This window comes from Ambystoma mexicanum, chromosome 7q (genome assembly GCF_040938575.1).
Source record: "Ambystoma mexicanum isolate Mex_15411 chromosome 7q, UKY_AmexF1_1, whole genome shotgun sequence".
Taxonomy (NCBI): domain Eukaryota; kingdom Metazoa; phylum Chordata; class Amphibia; order Caudata; family Ambystomatidae; genus Ambystoma; species Ambystoma mexicanum.
In genome coordinates this window covers 1147131780-1147154189 of record NC_090941.1, presented here as the reverse complement: position 1 = coordinate 1147154189, position 22410 = coordinate 1147131780, and positions in this window count along the sequence as shown.

Sequence of the window (22410 nt, the reverse complement as noted above, 5' to 3'; positions counted from 1 at the left end):
TCAAATGCAACCCATCCCTAAATATTATACCATGTACTTCCAGAGTTGTTGTTTATTTCACAGAACTTCAAACTCAAAAGGTAAGCACTTACAAGCTTGAAGCTGTATTTCTATGAGGTTTCAAGGAATCTGAAATTCAAAACTGCAATGTTCAGCCAAAGGGTCTGCATCCCTGTTCATGTCTGAAGCTGTTACTGTTATGGGCACTGTGGAAGAAGTGCTCGCCTTTTTATCCCTTGAAAGGCCCTGAAGGCACCAAACCATTAAGAAGCTCCTCCCACATTTTTCCCCGCTCTTTTCTGAGCTTGCTTGGTGAAGATTTTGAAAGTATAGAGAGATGGTTTTCTGTAGTGGGGATATTGCAACAATTGCTCACCTAACATGGAAGCACTTACTAACTAAAGAAAAATAGAAAGAACTCCTGTTAGGTGAACACCTGATGCTCAAATGCAATCCATCCCTAAATATTATACCATGTACTTCCAGAGTTGTTGTTTATTTCACAGAACTTCAAACTCAAAAGGTAAGCACTTACAAGCTTGAAGCTGTATTTCTATGAGGTTTCAAGGAATCTGAAATTCAAAACTGCAATGTTCAGCCAAAGGGTCTGCATCCCTGTTCATGTCTGAAGCTGTTACTGTTATGGGCACTGTGGAAGAAGTGCTCGCCTTTTTATCCCTTGAAAGGCCCTGAAGGCACCAAACCATTAAGAAGCTCCTCCCACATTTTTCCCGCTCTTTTCTGAGCTTGCTTGGTGAAGATTTTGAAAGTATAGAGAGATGGTTTTCTGTAGTGGGGATATTGCAACAATTGCTCACCTAACATGGAAGCACTTACTAACTAAAGAAAAATAGAAAGAACTCCTGTTAGGTGAGCACCTGATGTTCAAATGCAATCCATCCTAAATATTATAACATACACTTCCAAAATTGCTGTTCAGTTCACAGAACTTCAACCTCAAAAGGGAAGCACTTACACATATATAAAACGCAGGTGCCAACCTTGAAGCTGTATTTCTATGAGGTTTCAAGATATCTGAAATTCAAAACTGCAATGTTCAGCCAGTTGGCCTGCATCACTGTTCTCATCCGAGGCCGTTCCTGCTATGGGCACTGTGGAAGAAGTGCCCACCTTTTTATCCCTTGAAAGGCCCTCAAGGCACCAAACCATTAAGTAGCTCCTCCCACATGTTTCCCGCTCTTTTCCGAGCTTGCTTGGTGAAGATTTTGAAAGTATAGAGAGATGGTTTTCTGTAGTGGGGATAGTGCAACAATTGCTCACCTAACATAGAAGCACTTACTAACTAAAGAAAAATAGAAAGAACTCCTGTTAGGTGAACACCTGATGCTCAAATGCAATCCATCCCTAAATAGTATACCATGTACTTCCAGAGTTGTTGTTTATTTCACAGAACTTCAAACTCAAAAGGTAAGCACTTATAACCATGAAGCTGTATTTCTATGAGGTTTCAAGACATCTGAAATTCAAAACTGCAATGTTCAGCCAGTTGGCCTGCATCACTGTTGTCATCCGAGGCCGTTCCTGCTATGGGCACTGTGGAGAAGTGCCCACCTTTTTATCCCTTGAAAGGCCCTCAAGGCACCAGACCATTAAGTAGCTCCTCCCACATTTTTCCCGCTCTTTTCTGAGCTTGCTTGGTGAAGATTTTGAAAGTATAGAGAGATGGTTTTCTGTAGTGGGGATATTGCAACAATTGCTCACCTAACATGGAAGCACTTACTAACTAAAGAAAAATAGAAAGAACTCCTGTTAGGTGAACACCTGATGCTCAAATGCAATCCATCCCAAAATATTATACCATGTACTTCCAGAGTTGTTGTTTATTTCACAGAACTTCAAACTCAAAAGGTAAGCACTTACAAGCTTGAAGCTGTATTTCTATGAGGTTTCAAGGCATCTGAAATTCAAAACTGCAATGTTCAGCCAAAGGATCTGCATCCCTGTTCTTGTCAGAGGCTGTTTCTGGTATGGGCACTGTGGAATAAGTGCTCGCCTTTTTATCCCTTGAAAGGCCCTGAAGGCACCAAACCATTAAGTAGCTCCTCCCACATTTTTCCCGCTCTTTTCTGAGCTTGCCTGGTGAAGATTTTGAAAGTATAGAGAGATGGTTTTCTGTAGTGGGGATATTGCAACAATTGCTCACCTAACATGGAAGCACTTACTAACTAAAGAAAAATAGAAAGAACTCCTGTTAGGTGAACACCTGATGCTCAAATTCAATCCATCCCTAAATATTATACCATGTACTTCCAGAGTTGTTGTTTATTTCACAGAACTTCAAACTCAAAAGGTAAGCACTTACAAGCTTGAAGCTGTATTTCTATGAGGTTTCAAGACATCTGAAATTCAAAACTGCAATGTTCAGCCAAAGGGTCTGCATCCCTGTTCTTGTCTGAGGCTGTTCCTGGTATGGGCACTGTGGAAGAAGTTCTAGCCTTTTTATCCCTTGAAAGTCCCTGAAGGCACCAAACCATTAAGAAGCTCCTCCCACATTTTTCCCGCTCTTTTCTGAGCTTGCTTGGTGAAGATTTTGAAAGTATAGAGAGATGGTTTTCTGTAGTGGAGATATTGCAACAATTGCTCACCTAACATGGAAGCACTTACTAACTAAAGAAAAATAGAAAGAACTCCTGTTAGGTGAGCACCTGATGTTCAAATGCAATCCATCCTAAATATTATAACATACACTTCCAAAATTGCTGTTTAGTTCACAGAACTTCAACCTCAAAAGGGAAGCACTTACACATATATAAAACGCAGGTGCCAACCTTGAAGCTGTATTTCTGTGAGGTTCCAAGACATCTGAAATTCAAAACTGCAATGTTCAGCCAGTGGGTCTGCATCCCTGTTCTTGTCTGAGGCTGGTATGGGCACTGTGGAATAAGTGCTCGCCTTTTTATCCCTTGAAAGGCCCTGAAGGCACCAAACCATTAAGTAGCTCCTCCCACATTTTTCCCGCTCTTTTCTGAGCTTGCTTGGTGAAGATTTTGAAAGTATAGAGAGATGGTTTTCTGTAGTGGGGATATTGCAACAATTGCTCACCTAGCATGGAAGCACTTACTAACTAAAGAAAAATAGAAAGAACTCCTGTTAGGTGAACACCTGATGCTCAAATGCAATCCATCCCTAAATATTATACCAAGTACTTCCAGAGTTGTTGTTTATTTCACAGAACTTCAAACTCAAAAGGTAAGCACTTACAAGCTTGAAGCTGTATTTCAATGAGGTTTCAAGACATCTGAAATTCAAAACTGCAATGTTCAGCCAAAGGGTCTGCATCCCTGTTCTTGTCTGAGGCTGTTCCTGGTATGGGCACTGTGGAAGAAGTTCTAGCCTTTTTATCCCTTGAAAGTCCCTGAAGGCACCAAACCATTAAGAAGCTCCTCCCACATTTTTAAGCACTTATAACCATGAAGCTTGCTTGTCATCCGAGGCCGTTCCTGCTATGGGCACTGTGGAGAAGTGCCCACCTTTTTATCCCTTGAAAGGCCCTTAAGGAACCAGACCATTAAGTAGCTCCTCCCACATTTTTCCCGCTCTTTTCTGAGCTTGCTTGGTGAAGATTTTGAAAGTATAGAGAGATGGTTTTCTGTAGTGGGGATATTGCAGCAATTGCTCACCTAACATGGAAGCACTTACTAACTAAAGAAAAATAGAAAGAACTCCTGTTAGGTGAGCACCTGATGTTCAAATGCAATCCATCCTAAATATTATAACATACACTTCCAAAATTGCTGTTTAGTTCACAGAACTTCAACCTCAAAAGGGAAGCACTTACACATATATAAAACGCAGGTGCCAACCTTGAAGCTGTATTTCTGTGAGGTTCCAAGACATCTGAAATTCAAAACTGCAATGTTCAGCCAGTGGGTCTGCATCCCTGTTCTTGTCTGAGGCTGGTATGGGCACTGTGGAGAAGTGCCCACCTTTTTATCCCTTGAAAGGCCCTCAAGGCACCAGACCATTAAGTAGCTCCTCCCACATTTTTCCCGCTCTTTTCTGAGCTTGCTTGGTGAAGATTTTGAAAGTATAGAGAGATGGTTTTCTGTAGTGGGGATATTGCAACAATTGCTCACCTAACATGGAAGCACTTACTAACTAAAGAAAAATAGAAAGAACTCCTGTTAGGTGAACACCTGATGCTCAAATGCAATCCATCCCTAAATATTATACCATGTACTTCCAGAGTTGTTGTTTATTTCACAGAACTTCAAACTCAAAAGGTAAGCACTTACAAGCTTGAAGCTGTATTTCTATGAGGTTTCAAGGAATCTGAAATTCAAAACTGCAATGTTCAGCCAAAGGGTCTGCATCCCTGTTCATGTCTGAGGCTGTTACTGTTATGGGCACTGTGGAAGAAGTGCTCGCCTTTTTATCCCTTGAAAGGCCCTGAAGGCACCAAACCATTAAGTAGCTCCTCCCACATTTTTCCCGCTCTTTTCTGAGCTTGCTTGGTGAAGATTTTGAAAGTATAGAGAGATGGTTTTCTGTTGTGGGGATATTGCAACAATTGCTCACCTAACATGGAAGCACTTACTAACTAAAGAAAAATAGAAAGAACTCCTGTTAGGTGAACACCTGATGCTCAAATGCAATCCATCCCTAAATATTATACCATGTACTTCCAGAGTTGTTGTTTATTTCACAGAACTTCAAACTCAAAAGGTAAGCACTTACAAGCTTGAAGCTGTATTTCTATGAGGGTTCAAGACATCTGAAATTCAAAACTGCAATGTTCAGCCAAAGGGTCTGCATCCCTGTTCTTGTCTGAGGCTGTTCCTGGTATGGGCACTGTGGAAGAAGTTCTAGCCTTTTTATCCCTTGAAAGTCCCTGAAGGCACCAAACCATTAAGAAGCTCCTCCCACATTTTTCCCGCTCTTTTCTGAGCTTGCTTGGTGAAGATTTTGAAAGTATAGAGAGATGGTTTTCTGTAGTGGAGATATTGCAACAATTGCTCACCTAACATGGAAGCACTTACTAACTAAAGAAAAATAGAAAGAACTCCTGTTAGGTGAGCACCTGATGTTCAAATGCAACCCATCCCTAAATATTATACCATGTACTTCCAGAGTTGTTGTTTATTTCACAGAACTTCAAACTCAAAAGGTAAGCACTTACAACCATGAAGCTGTATTTCTATGAGGTTTCAAGATATCTGAAATTCAAAACTGCAATGTTCAGCCAGTTGGCCTGCATCACTGTTCTCATCCGAGGCCGTTCCTGCTATGGGCACTGTGGAAGAAGTGCCCACATTTTTATCCCTTGAAAGGCCCTCAAGGCACCAAACCATTAAGTAGCTCCTCCCACATTGTTCCCGCTCTTTTCCGAGCTTGCTTGGTGAAGATTTTGAAAGTATAGAGAGATGGTTTTCTGTAGTGGGGATAGTGCAACAATTGCTCACCTAACATAGAAGCACTTACTAACTAAAGAAAAATAGAAAGAACTCCTGTTAGGTGAACACCTGATGCTCAAATGCAATCCATCCCTAAATAGTATACCATGTACTTCCAGAGTTGTTGTTTATTTCACAGAACTTCAAACTCAAAAGGTAAGCACTTATAACCATGAAGCTGTATTTCTATGAGGTTTCAAGACATCTGAAATTCAAAACTGCAATGTTCAGCCAGTTGGCCTGCATCACTGTTGTCATCCGAGGCCGTTCCTGCTATGGGCACTGTGGAGAAGTGCCCACCTTTTTATCCCTTGAAAGGCCCTCAAGGCACCAGACCATTAAGTAGCTCCTCCCACATTTTTCCCGCTCTTTTCTGAGCTTGCTTGGTGAAGATTTTGAAAGTATAGAGAGATGGTTTTCTGTAGTGGGGATATTGCAACAATTGCTCACCTAACATGGAAGCACTTACTAACTAAAGAAAAATAGAAAGAACTCCTGTTAGGTGAACACCTGATGCTCAAATGCAATCCATCCCTAAATATTATACCATGTACTTCCAGAGTTGTTGTTTATTTTACAGAACTTCAAACTCAAAAGGTAAGCACTTACAAGCTTGAAGCTGTATTTCTATGAGGTTTCAAGGCATCTGAAATTCAAAACTGCAATGTTCAGCCAAAGGATCTGCATCCCTGTTCTTGTCAGAGGCTGTTTCTGGTATGGGCACTGTGGAATAAGTGCTCGCCTTTTTATCCCTTGAAAGGCCCTGAAGGCACCAACCATTAAGTAGCTCCTCCCACATTTTTCCCGCTCTTTTCTGAGCTTGCCTGGTGAAGATTTTGAAAGTATAGAGAGATGGTTTTCTGTAGTGGGGATATTGCAACAATTGCTCACCTAACATGGAAGCACTTACTAACTAAAGAAAAATAGAAAGAACTCCTGTTAGGTGAACACCTGATGCTCAAATGCAATCCATCCCTAAATATTATACCATGTACTTCCAGAGTTGTTGTTTATTTCACAGAACTTCAAACTCAAAAGGTAAGCACTTACAAGCTTGAAGCTGTATTTCTATGAGGTTTCAAGACATCTGAAATTCAAAACTGCAATGTTCAGCCAAAGGGTCTGCATCCCTGTTCTTGTCTGAGGCTGTTCCTGGTATGGGCACTGTGGAAGAAGTTCTAGCCTTTTTATCCCTTGAAAGTCCCTGAAGGCACCAAACCATTAAGAAGCTCCTCCCACATTTTTCCCGCTCTTTTCTGAGCTTGCTTGGTGAAGATTTTGAAAGTATAGAGAGATGGTTTTCTGTAGTGGAGATATTGCAACAATTGCTCACCTAACATGGAAGCACTTACCAACTAAAGAAAAATAGAAAGAACTCCTGTTAGGTGAGCACCTGATGTTCAAATGCAATCCATCCTAAATATTATAACATACACTTCCAAAATTGCTGTTTAGTTCACAGAACTTCAACCTCAAAAGGGAAGCACTTACACAAATATAAAACGCAGGTGCCAACCTTGAAGCTGTATTTCTGTGAGGTTCCAAGACATCTGAAATTCAAAACTGCAATGTTCAGCCAGTGGGTCTGCATCCCTGTTCTTGTCTGAGGCTGGTATGGGCACTGTGGAATAAGTGCTCGCCTTTTTATCCCTTGAAAGGCCCTGAAGGCACCAAACATTTAAGTAGCTCCTCCCACATTTTTCCCGCTCTTTTCTGAGCTTGCTTGGTGAAGATTTTGAAAGTATAGAGAGATGGTTTTCTGTAGTGGGGATATTGCAACAATTGCTCACCTAACATGGAAGCACTTACTAACTAAAGAAAAATAGAAAGAACTCCTGTTAGGTGAACACCTGATGCTCAAATGCAATCCATCCCTAAATATTATACCATGTACTTCCAGAGTTGTTGTTTATTTCACAGAACTTCAAACTCAAAAGGTAAGCACTTACAAGCTTGAAGCTGTATTTCTATGAGGTTTCAAGACATCTGAAATTCAAAACTGCAATGTTCAGCCAAAGGGTCTGCATCCCTGTTCTTGTCTGAGGCTGTTCCTGGTATGGGCACTGTGGAAGAAGTTCTAGCCTTTTTATCCCTTGAAAGTCCCTGAAGGCACCAAACCATTAAGAAGCTCCTCCCACATTTTAAGCACTTATAACCATGAAGCTTGCTTGTCATCCGAGGCCGTTCCTGCTATGGGCACTGTGGAGAAGTGCCCACCTTTTTATCCCTTGAAAGGCCCTCAAGGCACCAGACCATTAAGTAGCTCCTCCCACATTTTTCCCGCTCTTTTCTGAGCTTGCTTGGTGAAGATTTTGAAAGTATAGAGAGATGGTTTTCTGTAGTGGGGATATTGCAACAATTGCTCACCTAACATGGAAGCACTTACTAACTAAAGAAAAATAGAAAGAACTCCTGTTAGGTGAGCACCTGATGTTCAAATGCAATCCATCCTAAATATTATAACATACACTTCCAAAATTGCTGTTCAGTTCACAGAACTTCAACCTCAAAAGGGAAGCACTTACACATATATAAAACGCAGGTGCCAACCTTGAAGCTGTATTTCTATGAGGTTTCAAGATATCTGAAATTCAAAACTGCAATGTTCAGCCAGTTGGCCTGCATCACTGTTCTCATCCGAGGCCGTTCCTGCTATGGGCACTGTGGAAGAAGTGCCCACCTTTTTATCCCTTGAAAGGCCCTCAAGGCACCAAACCATTAAGTAGCTCCTCCCACATGTTTCCCGCTCTTTTCCGAGCTTGCTTGGTGAAGATTTTGAAAGTATAGAGAGATGGTTTTCTGTAGTGGGGATAGTGCAACAATTGCTCACCTAACATAGAAGCACTTACTAACTAAAGAAAAATAGAAAGAACTCCTGTTAGGTGAACACCTGATGCTCAAATGCAATCCATCCCTAAATAGTATACCATGTACTTCCAGAGTTGTTGTTTATTTCACAGAACTTCAAACTCAAAAGGTAAGCACTTATAACCATGAAGCTGTATTTCTATGAGGTTTCAAGACATCTGAAATTCAAAACTGCAATGTTCAGCCAGTTGGCCTGCATCACTGTTGTCATCCGAGGCCGTTCCTGCTATGGGCACTGTGGAGAAGTGCCCACCTTTTTATCCCTTGAAAGGCCCTCAAGGCACCAGACCATTAAGTAGCTCCTCCCACATTTTTCCCGCTCTTTTCTGAGCTTGCTTGGTGAAGATTTTGAAAGTATAGAGAGATGGTTTTCTGTAGTGGGGATATTGCAACAATTGCTCACCTAACATGGAAGCACTTACTAACTAAAGAAAAATAGAAAGAACTCCTGTTAGGTGAACACCTGATGCTCAAATGCAATCCATCCCTAAATATTATACCATGTACTTCCAGAGTTGTTGTTTATTTCACAGAACTTCAAACTCAAAAGGTAAGCACTTAAAAGCTTGAAGCTGTATTTCTATGAGGTTTCAAGGCATCTGAAATTCAAAACTGCAATGTTCAGCCAAAGGATCTGCATCCCTGTTCTTGTCAGAGGCTGTTTCTGGTATGGGCACTGTGGAATAAGTGCTCGCCTTTTTATCCCTTGAAAGGCCCTGAAGGCACCAAACCATTAAGTAGCTCCTCCCACATTTTTCCCGCTCTTTTCTGAGCTTGCCTGGTGAAGATTTTGAAAGTATAGAGAGATGGTTTTCTGTAGTGGGGATATTGCAACAATTGCTCACCTAACATGGAAGCACTTACTAACTAAAGAAAAATAGAAAGAACTCCTGTTAGGTGAACACCTGATGCTCAAATTCAATCCATCCCTAAATATTATACCATGTACTTCCAGAGTTGTTGTTTATTTCACAGAACTTCAAACTCAAAAGGTAAGCACTTACAAGCTTGAAGCTGTATTTCTATGAGGTTTCAAGACATCTGAAATTCAAAACTGCAATGTTCAGCCAAAGGGTCTGCATCCCTGTTCTTGTCTGAGGCTGTTCCTGGTATGGGCACTGTGGAAGAAGTTCTAGCCTTTTTATCCCTTGAAAGTCCCTGAAGGCACCAAACCATTAAGAAGCTCCTCCCACATTTTTCCCGCTCTTTTCTGAGCTTGCTTGGTGAAGATTTTGAAAGTATAGAGAGATGGTTTTCTGTAGTGGAGATATTGCAACAATTGCTCACCTAACATGGAAGCACTTACTAACTAAAGAAAAATAGAAAGAACTCCTGTTAGGTGAGCACCTGATGTTCAAATGCAATCCATCCTAAATATTATAACATACACTTCCAAAATTGCTGTTTAGTTCACAGAACTTCAACCTCAAAAGGGAAGCACTTACACATATATAAAACGCAGGTGCCAACCTTGAAGCTGTATTTCTGTGAGGTTCCAAGACATCTGAAATTCAAAACTGCAATGTTCAGCCAGTGGGTCTGCATCCCTGTTCTTGTCTGAGGCTGGTATGGGCACTGTGGAATAAGTGCTCGCCTTTTTATCCCTTGAAAGGCCCTGAAGGCACCAAACCATTAAGTAGCTCCTCCCACATTTTTCCCGCTCTTTTCTGAGCTTGCTTGGTGAAGATTTTGAAAGTATAGAGAGATGGTTTTCTGTAGTGGGGATATTGCAACAATTGCTCACCTAGCATGGAAGCACTTACTAACTAAAGAAAAATAGAAAGAACTCCTGTTAGGTGAACACCTGATGCTCAAATGCAATCCATCCCTAAATATTATACCAAGTACTTCCAGAGTTGTTGTTTATTTCACAGAACTTCAAACTCAAAAGGTAAGCACTTACAAGCTTGAAGCTGTATTTCAATGAGGTTTCAAGACATCTGAAATTCAAAACTGCAATGTTCAGCCAAAGGGTCTGCATCCCTGTTCTTGTCTGAGGCTGTTCCTGGTATGGGCACTGTGGAAGAAGTTCTAGCCTTTTTATCCCTTGAAAGTCCCTGAAGGCACCAAACCATTAAGAAGCTCCTCCCACATTTTTAAGCACTTATAACCATGAAGCTTGCTTGTCATCCGAGGCCGTTCCTGCTATGGGCACTGTGGAGAAGTGCCCACCTTTTTATCCCTTGAAAGGCCCTTAAGGAACCAGACCATTAAGTAGCTCCTCCCACATTTTTCCCGCTCTTTTCTGAGCTTGCTTGGTGAAGATTTTGAAAGTATAGAGAGATGGTTTTCTGTAGTGGGGATATTGCAGCAATTGCTCACCTAACATGGAAGCACTTACTAACTAAAGAAAAATAGAAAGAACTCCTGTTAGGTGAGCACCTGATGTTCAAATGCAATCCATCCTAAATATTATAACATACACTTCCAAAATTGCTGTTTAGTTCACAGAACTTCAACCTCAAAAGGGAAGCACTTACACATATATAAAACGCAGGTGCCAACCTTGAAGCTGTATTTCTGTGAGGTTCCAAGACATCTGAAATTCAAAACTGCAATGTTCAGCCAGTGGGTCTGCATCCCTGTTCTTGTCTGAGGCTGGTATGGGCACTGTGGAGAAGTGCCCACCTTTTTATCCCTTGAAAGGCCCTCAAGGCACCAGACCATTAAGTAGCTCCTCCCACATTTTTCCCGCTCTTTTCTGAGCTTGCTTGGTGAAGATTTTGAAAGTATAGAGAGATGGTTTTCTGTAGTGGGGATATTGCAACAATTGCTCACCTAACATGGAAGCACTTACTAACTAAAGAAAAATAGAAAGAACTCCTGTTAGGTGAACACCTGATGCTCAAATGCAATCCATCCCTAAATATTATACCATGTACTTCCAGAGTTGTTGTTTATTTCACAGAACTTCAAACTCAAAAGGTAAGCACTTACAAGCTTGAAGCTGTATTTCTATGAGGTTTCAAGGAATCTGAAATTCAAAACTGCAATGTTCAGCCAAAGGGTCTGCATCCCTGTTCATGTCTGAAGCTGTTACTGTTATGGGCACTGTGGAAGAAGTGCTCGCCTTTTTATCCCTTGAAAGGCCCTGAAGGCACCAAACCATTAAGAAGCTCCTCCCACATTTTTCCCGCTCTTTTCTGAGCTTGCTTGGTGAAGATTTTGAAAGTAAAGAGATGGTTTTCTGTAGTGGAGATATTGCAACAATTGCTCACCTAACATGGAAGCACTTACTAACTAAAGAAAAATAGAAAGAACTCCTGTTAGGTGAGCACCTGATGTTCAAATGCAACCCATCCCTAAATATTATACCATGTACTTCCAGAGTTGTTGTTTATTTCACAGAACTTCAAACTCAAAAGGTAAGCACTTACAACCATGAAGCTGTATTTCTATGAGGTTTCAAGATATCTGAAATTCAAAACTGCAATGTTCAGCCAGTTGGCCTGCATCACTGTTCTCATCCGAGGCCGTTCCTGCTATGGGCACTGTGGAAGAAGTGCCCACCTTTTTATCCCTTGAAAGGCCCTCAAGGCACCAAACCATTAAGTAGCTCCTCCCACATTTTTCCCGCTCTTTTCCGAGCTTGCTTGGTGAAGATTTTGAAAGTATAGAGAGATGGTTTTCTGTAGTGGGGATAGTGCAACAATTGCTCACCTAACATAGAAGCACTTACTAACTAAAGAAAAATAGAAAGAACTCCTGTTAGGTGAACACCTGATGCTCAAATGCAATCCATCCCTAAATAGTATACCATGTACTTCCAGAGTTGTTGTTTATTTCACAGAACTTCAAACTCAAAAGGTAAGCACTTATAACCATGAAGCTGTATTTCTATGAGGTTTCAAGACATCTGAAATTCAAAACTGCAATGTTCAGCCAGTTGGCCTGCATCACTGTTGTCATCTGAGGCCGTTCCTGCTATGGGCACTGTGGAGAAGTGCCCACCTTTTTATCCCTTGAAAGGCCCTCAAGGCACCAGACCATTAAGTAGCTCCTCCCACATTTTTCCCGCTCTTTTCTGAGCTTGCTTGGTGAAGATTTTGAAAGTATAGAGAGATGGTTTTCTGTAGTGGGGATATTGCAACAATTGCTCACCTAACATGGAAGCACTTACTAACTAAAGAAAAATAGAAAGAACTCCTGTTAGGTGAGCACCTGATGTTCAAATGCAATCAATCCTAAATATTATAACATACACTTCCAAAATTGCTGTTTAGTTCACAGAACTTCAACCTCAAAAGGGAAGCACTTACACATATATAAAACGCAGGTGCCAACCTTGAAGCTGTATTTCTGTGAGGTTCCAAGACATCTGAAATTCAAAACTGCAATGTTCAGCCAGTGGGTCTGCATCCCTGTTCTTGTCTGAGGCTGGTATGGGCACTGTGGAATAAGTGCTCGCCTTTTTATCCCTTGAAAGGCCCTGAAGGCACCAAACCATTAAGTAGCTCCTCCCACATTTTTCCCGCTCTTTTCTGAGCTTGCTTGGTGAAGATTTTGAAAGTATAGAGAGATGGTTTTCTGTAGTGGGGATATTGCAACAATTGCTCACCTAACATGGAAGCACTTACTAACTAAAGAAAAATAGAAAGAACTCCTGTTAGGTGAACACCTGATGCTCAAATGCAATCCATCCCTAAATATTATACCATGTACTTCCAGAGTTGTTGTTTATTTCACAGAACTTCAAACTCAAAAGGTAAGCACTTACAAGCTTGAAGCTGTATTTCTATGAGGTTTCAAGACATCTGAAATTCAAAACTGCAATGTTCAGCCAAAGGGTCTGCATCCCTGTTCTTGTCTGAGGCTGTTCCTGGTATGGGCACTGTGGAAGAAGTTCTAGCCTTTTTATCCCTTGAAAGTCCCTGAAGGCACCAAACCATTAAGAAGCTCCTCCCACATTTTAAGCACTTATAACCATGAAGCTTGCTTGTCATCCGAGGCCGTTCCTGCTATGGGCACTGTGGAGAAGTGCCCACCTTTTTATCCCTTGAAAGGCCCTCAAGGCACCAGACCATTAAGTAGCTCCTCCCACATTTTTCCCGCTCTTTTCTGAGCTTGCTTGGTGAAGATTTTGAAAGTATAGAGAGATGGTTTTCTGTAGTGGGGATATTGCAACAATTGCTCACCTAACATGGAAGCACTTACTAACTAAAGAAAAATAGAAAGAACTCCTGTTAGGTGAGCACCTGATGTTCAAATGCAATCCATCCTAAATATTATAACATACACTTCCAAAATTGCTGTTCAGTTCACAGAACTTCAACCTCAAAAGGGAAGCACTTACACATATATAAAACGCAGGTGCCAACCTTGAAGCTGTATTTCTATGAGGTTTCAAGATATCTGAAATTCAAAACTGCAATGTTCAGCCAGTTGGCCTGCATCACTGTTCTCATCCGAGGCCGTTCCTGCTATGGGCACTGTGGAAGAAGTGCCCACCTTTTTATCCCTTGAAAGGCCCTCAAGGCACCAAACCATTAAGTAGCTCCTCCCACATGTTTCCCGCTCTTTTCCGAGCTTGCTTGGTGAAGATTTTGAAAGTATAGAGAGATGGTTTTCTGTAGTGGGGATAGTGCAACAATTGCTCACCTAACATAGAAGCACTTACTAACTAAAGAAAAATAGAAAGAACTCCTGTTAGGTGAACACCTGATGCTCAAATGCAATCCATCCCTAAATAGTATACCATGTACTTCCAGAGTTGTTGTTTATTTCACAGAACTTCAAACTCAAAAGGTAAGCACTTATAACCATGAAGCTGTATTTCTATGAGGTTTCAAGACATCTGAAATTCAAAACTGCAATGTTCAGCCAGTTGGCCTGCATCACTGTTGTCATCTGAGGCCGTTCCTGCTATGGGCACTGTGGAGAAGTGCCCACCTTTTTATCCCTTGAAAGGCCCTCAAGGCACCAGACCATTAAGTAGCTCCTCCCACATTTTTCCCGCTCTTTTCTGAGCTTGCTTGGTGAAGATTTTGAAAGTATAGAGAGATGGTTTTCTGTAGTGGGGATATTGCAACAATTGCTCACCTAACATGGAAGCACTTACTAACTAAAGAAAAATAGAAAGAACTCCTGTTAGGTGAACACCTGATGCTCAAATGCAATCCATCCCTAAATATTATACCATGTACTTCCAGAGTTGTTGTTTATTTCACAGAACTTCAAACTCAAAAGGTAAGCACTTACAAGCTTGAAGCTGTATTTCTATGAGGTTTCAAGACATCTGAAATTCAAAACTACAATGTTCAGCCAAAGGGTCTGCATCCCTGTTCTTGTCTGAGGCTGTTCCTGGTATGGGCACTGTGGAAGAAGTTCTAGCCTTTTTATCCCTTGAAAGTCCCTGAAGGCACCAAACCATTAAGAAGCTCCTCCCACATTTTTCCCGCTCTTTTCTGAGCTTGCTTGGTGAAGATTTTGAAAGTATAGAGAGATGGTTTTCTGTAGTGGAGATATTGCAACAATTGCTCACCTAACATGGAAGCACTTACTAACTAAAGAAAAATAGAAAGAACTCCTGTTAGGTGAGCACCTGATGTTCAAATGCAACCCATCCCTAAATATTATACCATGTACTTCCAGAGTTGTTGTTTATTTCACAGAACTTCAAACTCAAAAGGTAAGCACTTACAACCATGAAGCTGTATTTCTATGAGGTTTCAAGATATCTGAAATTCAAAACTGCAATGTTCAGCCAGTTGGCCTGCATCACTGTTCTCATCCGAGGCCGTTCCTGCTATGGGCACTGTGGAAGAAGTGCCCACCTTTTTATCCCTTGAAAGGCCCTCAAGGCACCAAACCATTAAGTAGCTCCTCCCACATTTTTCCCGCTCTTTTCCGAGCTTGCTTGGTGAAGATTTTGAAAGTATAGAGAGATGGTTTTCTGTAGTGGGGATAGTGCAACAATTGCTCACCTAACATAGAAGCACTTACTAACTAAAGAAAAATAGAAAGAACTCCTGTTAGGTGAACACCTGATGCTCAAATGCAATCCATCCCTAAATAGTATACCATGTACTTCCAGAGTTGTTGTTTATTTCACAGAACTTCAAACTCAAAAGGTAAGCACTTATAACCATGAAGCTGTATTTCTATGAGGTTTCAAGACATCTGAAATTCAAAACTGCAATGTTCAGCCAGTTGGCCTGCATCACTGTTGTCATCTGAGGCCGTTCCTGCTATGGGCACTGTGGAGAAGTGCCCACCTTTTTATCCCTTGAAAGGCCCTCAAGGCACCAGACCATTAAGTAGCTCCTCCCACATTTTTCCCGCTCTTTTCTGAGCTTGCTTGGTGAAGATTTTGAAAGTATAGAGAGATGGTTTTCTGTAGTGGGGATATTGCAACAATTGCTCACCTAACATGGAAGCACTTACTAACTAAAGAAAAATAGAAAGAACTCCTGTTAGGTGAGCACCTGATGTTCAAATGCAATCAATCCTAAATATTATAACATACACTTCCAAAATTGCTGTTTAGTTCACAGAACTTCAACCTCAAAAGGGAAGCACTTACACATATATAAAACGCAGGTGCCAACCTTGAAGCTGTATTTCTGTGAGGTTCCAAGACATCTGAAATTCAAAACTGCAATGTTCAGCCAGTGGGTCTGCATCCCTGTTCTTGTCTGAGGCTGGTATGGGCACTGTGGAATAAGTGCTCGCCTTTTTATCCCTTGAAAGGCCCTGAAGGCACCAAACCATTAAGTAGCTCCTCCCACATTTTTCCCGCTCTTTTCTGAGCTTGCTTGGTGAAGATTTTGAAAGTATAGAGAGATGGTTTTCTGTAGTGGGGATATTGCAACAATTGCTCACCTAACATGGAAGCACTTACTAACTAAAGAAAAATAGAAAGAACTCCTGTTAGGTGAACACCTGATGCTCAAATGCAATCCATCCCTAAATATTATACCAAGTACTTCCAGAGTTGTTGTTTATTTCACAGAACTTCAAACTCAAAAGGTAAGCACTTACAAGCTTGAAGCTGTATTTCAATGAGGTTTCAAGACATCTGAAATTCAAAACTGCAATGTTCAGCCAAAGGGTCTGCATCCCTGTTCTTGTCTGAGGCTGTTCCTGGTATGGGCACTGTGGAAGAAGTTCTAGCCTTTTTATCCCTTGAAAGTCCCTGAAGGCACCAAACCATTAAGAAGCTCCTCCCACATTTTTAAGCACTTATAACCATGAAGCTTGCTTGTCATCCGAGGCCGTTCCTGCTATGGGCACTGTGGAGAAGTGCCCACCTTTTTATCCCTTGAAAGGCCCTCAAGGAACCAGACCATTAAGTAGCTCCTCCCACATTTTTCCCGCTCTTTTCTGAGCTTGCTTGGTGAAGATTTTGAAAGTATAGAGAGATGGTTTTCTGTAGTGGGGATATTGCAACAATTGCTCACCTAACATGGAAGCACTTACTAACTAAAGAAAAATAGAAAGAACTCCTGTTAGGTGAGCACCTGATGTTCAAATGCAATCCATCCTAAATATTATAACATACACTTCCAAAATTGCTGTTTAGTTCACAGAACTTCAACCTCAAAAGGGAAGCACTTACACATATATAAAACGCAGGTGCCAACCTTGAAGCTGTATTTCTGTGAGGTTCCAAGACATCTGAAATTCAAAACTGCAATGTTCAGCCAGTGGGTCTGCATCCCTGTTCTTGTCTGAGGCTGGTATGGGCACTGTGGAGAAGTGCCCACCTTTTTATCCCTTGAAAGGCCCTCAAGGCACCAGACCATTAAGTAGCTCCTCCCACATTTTTCCCGCTCTTTTCTGAGCTTGCTTGGTGAAGATTTTGAAAGTATAGAGAGATGGTTTTCTGTAGTGGGGATATTGCAACAATTGCTCACCTAACATGGAAGCACTTACTAACTAAAGAAAAATAGAAAGAACTCCTGTTAGGTGAACACCTGATGCTCAAATGCAATCCATCCCTAAATATTATACCATGTACTTCCAGAGTTGTTGTTTATTTCACAGAACTTCAAACTCAAAAGGTAAGCACTTACAAGCTTGAAGCTGTATTTCTATGAGGTTTCAAGGAATCTGAAATTCAAAACTGCAATGTTCAGCCAAAGGGTCTGCATCCCTGTTCATGTCTGAGGCTGTTACTGTTATGGGCACTGTGGAAGAAGTGCTCGCCTTTTTATCCCTTGAAAGGCCCTGAAGGCACCAAACCATTAAGAAGCTCCTCCCACATTTTTCCCGCTCTTTTCTGAGCTTGCTTGGTGAAGATTTTGAAAGTAAAGAGATGGTTTTCTGTAGTGGAGATATTGCAACAATTGCTCACCTAACATGGAAGCACTTACTAACTAAAGAAAAATAGAAATAACTCCTGTTAGGTGAGCACCTGATGTTCAAATGCAACCCATCCCTAAATATTATACCATGTACTTCCAGAGTTGTTGTTTATTTCACAGAACTTCAACCTCAAAAGGTAAGCACTTACAAGCTTGAAGCTGTATTTCTATGAGGTTTCAAGACATCTGAAATTCAAAACTGCAATGTTCAGCCAGTTGGCCTGCATCACTGTTCTCATCCGAGGCCGTTCCTGCTATGGGCACTGTGGAAGAAGTGCCCACCTTTTTATCCCTTGAAAGGCCCTCAAGGCACCAAACCATTAAGTAGCTCCTCCCACATTTTTCCCGCTCTTTTCTGAGCTTGCTTGGTGAAGATTTTGAAAGTATAGAGAGATGGTTTTCTGTAGTGGGGATATTGCAACAATTGCTCACCTAACATGGAAGCACTTACTAACTAAAGAAAAATAGAAAGAACTCCTGTTAGGTGAGCACCTGATATTCAAATGCAATCCATCCTAAATATTATAACATACACTTCCAAAGTTGCTGTTTAGTTCACAGAACTTCAACCTCAAAAGGTAAGCACTTATAACCATGAAGCTGTATTTCTATGAGGTTTCAAGATATCTGAAATTCAAAACTGCAATGTTCAGCCAGTTGGCCTGCATCACTGTTCTCATCCGAGGCCGTTCCTGCTATGGGCACTGTGGAAGAAGTGCTCGCCTTTTTATCCCTTGAAAGGCCCTGAAGGCACCAAACCATTAAGAAGCTCCTCCCACATTTTTCCCGCTCTTTTCTGAGCTTGCTTGGTGAAGATTTTGAAAGTAAAGAGATGGTTTTCTGTAGTGGAGATATTGCAACAATTGCTCACCTAACATGGAAGCACTTACTAACTAAAGAAAAATAGAAAGAACTCCTGTTAGGTGAGCACCTGATGTTCAAATGCAACCCATCCCTAAATATTATACCATGTACTTCCAGAGTTGTTGTTTATTTCACAGAACTTCAAACTCAAAAGGTAAGCACTTACAACCATGAAGCTGTATTTCTATGAGGTTTCAAGATATCTGAAATTCAAAACTGCAATGTTCAGCCAGTTGGCCTGCATCACTGTTCTCATCCGAGGCCGTTCCTGCTATGGGCACTGTGGAAGAAGTGCCCACCTTTTTATCCCTTGAAAGGCCCTCAAGGCACCAAACCATTAAGTAGCTCCTCCCACATTTTTCCCGCTCTTTTCCGAGCTTGCTTGGTGAAGATTTTGAAAGTATAGAGAGATGGTTTTCTGTAGTGGGGATATTGCAACAATTGCTCACCTAACATAGAAGCACTTACTAACTAAAGAAAAATAGAAATAACTCCTGTTAGGTGAACACCTGATGCTCAAATGCAATCCATCCCTAAATAGTATACCATGTACTTCCAGAGTTGTTGTTTATTTCACAGAACTTCAAACTCAAAAGGTAAGCACTTATAACCATGAAGCTGTATTTCTATGAGTTTTCAAGACATCTGAAATTCAAAACTGCAATGTTCAGCCAGTTGGCCTGCATCGCTGTTTTCATCCGAGGCCGTTACTGTTATGGGCACTGTGGAAGAAGTGCTCGCCTTTTTATCCCTTGAAAGGCCCTGAAGGCACCAAACCATTAAGAAGCTCCTCCCACATTTTTCCCGCTCTTTTCCGAGCTTGCTTGGTGAAGATTTTGAAAGTATAGAGAGATGGTTTTCTGTAGTGGGGATATTGCAACAATTGCTCACCTAACATAGAAGCACTTACTAACTAAAGAAAAATAGAAAGAACTCCTGTTAGGTGAACACCTGATGCTCAAATGCAATCCATCCCTAAATATTATACCAAGTACTTCCAGAGTTGTTGTTTATTTCACAGAACTTCAAACTCAAAAGGTAAGCACTTACAAGCTTGAAGCTGTATTTCAATGAGGTTTCAAGACATCTGAAATTCAAAACTGCAATGTTCAGCCAAAGGGTCTGCATCCCTGTTCTTGTCTGAGGCTGTTCCTGGTATGGGCACTGTGGAAGAAGTTCTAGCCTTTTTATCCCTTGAAAGTCCCTGAAGGCACCAAACCATTAAGAAGCTCCTCCCACATTTTTAAGCACTTATAACCATGAAGCTTGCTTGTCATCCGAGGCCGTTCCTGCTATGGGCACTGTGGAGAAGTGCCCACCTTTTTATCCCTTGAAAGGCCCTCAAGGAACCAGACCATTAAGTAGCTCCTCCCACATTTTTCCCGCTCTTTTCTGAGCTTGCTTGGTGAAGATTTTGAAAGTATAGAGAGACGGTTTTCTGTAGTGGGGATATTGCAACAATTGCTCACCTAACATGGAAGCACTTACTAACTAAAGAAAAATAGAAAGAACTCCTGTTAGGTGAGCACCTGATGTTCAAATGCAATCCATCCTAAATATTATAACATACACTTCCAAAATTGCTGTTTAGTTCACAGAACTTCAACCTCAAAAGGGAAGCACTTACACATATATAAAACGCAGGTGCCAACCTTGAAGCTGTATTTCTGTGAGGTTCCAAGACATCTGAAATTCAAAACTGCAATGTTCAGCCAGTGGGTCTGCATCCCTGTTCTTGTCTGAGGCTGGTATGGGCACTGTGGAATAAGTGCTCGCCTTTTTATCCGTTGAAAGGCCCCGAAGGCACCAAACCATTAAGTAGCTCCTCCCACATTTTTCCCGCTCTTTTCTGAGCTTGCTTGGTGAAGATTTTGAAAGTATAGAGGGATGGTTTTCTGCAGTGGAGATATTGCAACAATTGCTCACCTAACATGGAAGCACTTACTAACTAAAGAAAAATAGAAAGAACTCCTGTTAGGTGAGCACCTGATGCTCAAATGCAATTATTCTCTAAATAGTATACCATGTACTTCCAGAGTTGTTGTTTATTTCACAGAACTTCAAACTCAATAGGTAAGCACTTACAAGCTTGAAGCTGTATTTCTATGAGGTTTCAAGACATCTGAAATTCAAAACTGCAATGTTCAGCCAGTTGGCCTGCATCACTGTTGTCATCCGAGGCCGTTCCTGCTATGGGCACTGTGGAGAAGTGCCCACCTTTTTATCCCTTGAAAGGCCCTCAAGGCACCAGACCATTAAGTAGCTCCTCCCACATTTTTCCCGCTCTTTTCTGAGCTTGCTTGGTGAAGATTTTGAAAGTATAGAGAGATGGTTTTCTGTAGTGGGGATATTGCAACAATTGCTCACCTAACATGGAAGCACTTACTAACTAAAGAAAAATAGAAAGAACTCCTGTTAGGTGAACACCTGATGCTCAAATGCAATCCATCCCTAAATATTATACCATGTACTTCCAGAGTTGTTGTTTATTTCACAGAACTTCAAACTCAAAAGGTAAGCACTTACAAGCTTGAAGCTGTATTTCTATGAGGTTTCAAGGAATCTGAAATTCAAAACTGCAATGTTCAGCCAAAGGGTCTGCATCCCTGTTCATGTCTGAGGCTGTTACTGTTATGGGCACTGTGGAAGAAGTGCTCGCCTTTTTATCCCTTGAAAGGCCCTGAAGGCACCAAACCATTAAGAAGCTCCTCCCACATTTTTCCCGCTCTTTTCTGAGCTTGCTTGGTGAAGATTTTGAAAGTAAAGAGATGGTTTTCTGTAGTGGAGATATTGCAACAATTGCTCACCTAACATGGAAGCACTTACTAACTAAAGAAAAATAGAAATAACTCCTGTTAGGTGAGCACCTGATGTTCAAATGCAACCCATCCCTAAATATTATACCATGTACTTCCAGAGTTGTTGTTTATTTCACAGAACTTCAAACTCAAAAGGTAAGCACTTACAACCATGAAGCTGTATTTCTATGAGGTTTCAAGATATCTGAAATTCAAAACTGCAATGTTCAGCCAGTTGGCCTGCATCACTGTTCTCATCCGAGGCCGTTCCTGCTATGGACACTGTGGAAAAAGTGCCCACCTTTTTATCCCTTGAAAGGCCCTCAAGGCACCAGACCATTAAGTAGCTCCTCCCACATTTTTCCCGCTCTTTTCTGAGCTTGCTTGGTGAAGATTTTGAAAGTATAGAGAGATGGTTTTCTGTAGTGGGGATATTGCAACAATTGCTCACCTAACATAGAAGCACTTACTAACTAAAGAAAAATAGAAAGAACTCCTGTTAGGTGAACACCTGATGCTCAAATGCAATCCATCCCTAAATAGTATACCATGTACTTCCAGAGTTATTGTTTATTTCACAGAACTTCAAACTCAAAAGGTAAGCACTTATAACCATGAAGCTGTATTTCTATGAGGTTTCAAGACATCTGAAATTCAAAACTGCAATGTTCAGCCAGTTGGCCTGCATCGCTGTTGTCATCCGAGGCCGTTACTGTTATGGGCACTGTGGAAGAAGTGCTCGCCTTTTTATCCCTTGAAAGGCCCTGAAGGCACCAAACCATTAAGGAGTCCTCCCACATTTTTCCCGCTCTTTTCTGAGCTTGCTTGGTGAAGATTTTGAAAGTAAAGAGATGGTTTTCTGTAGTGGAGATATTGCAACAATTGCTCACCTAACATGGAAGCACTTACTAACTAAAGAAAAATAGAAAGAACTCCTGTTAGGTGAGCACCTGATGTTCAAATGCAACCCATCCCTAAATATTATACCATGTACTTCCAGAGTTGTTGTTTATTTCACAGAACTTCAAACTCAAAAGGTAAGCACTTACAACCATGAAGCTGTATTTCTATGAGGTTTCAAGATATCTGAAATTCAAAACTGCAATGTTCAGCCAGTTGGCCTGCATCACTGTTCTCATCCAAGGCCGTTCCTGCTATGGG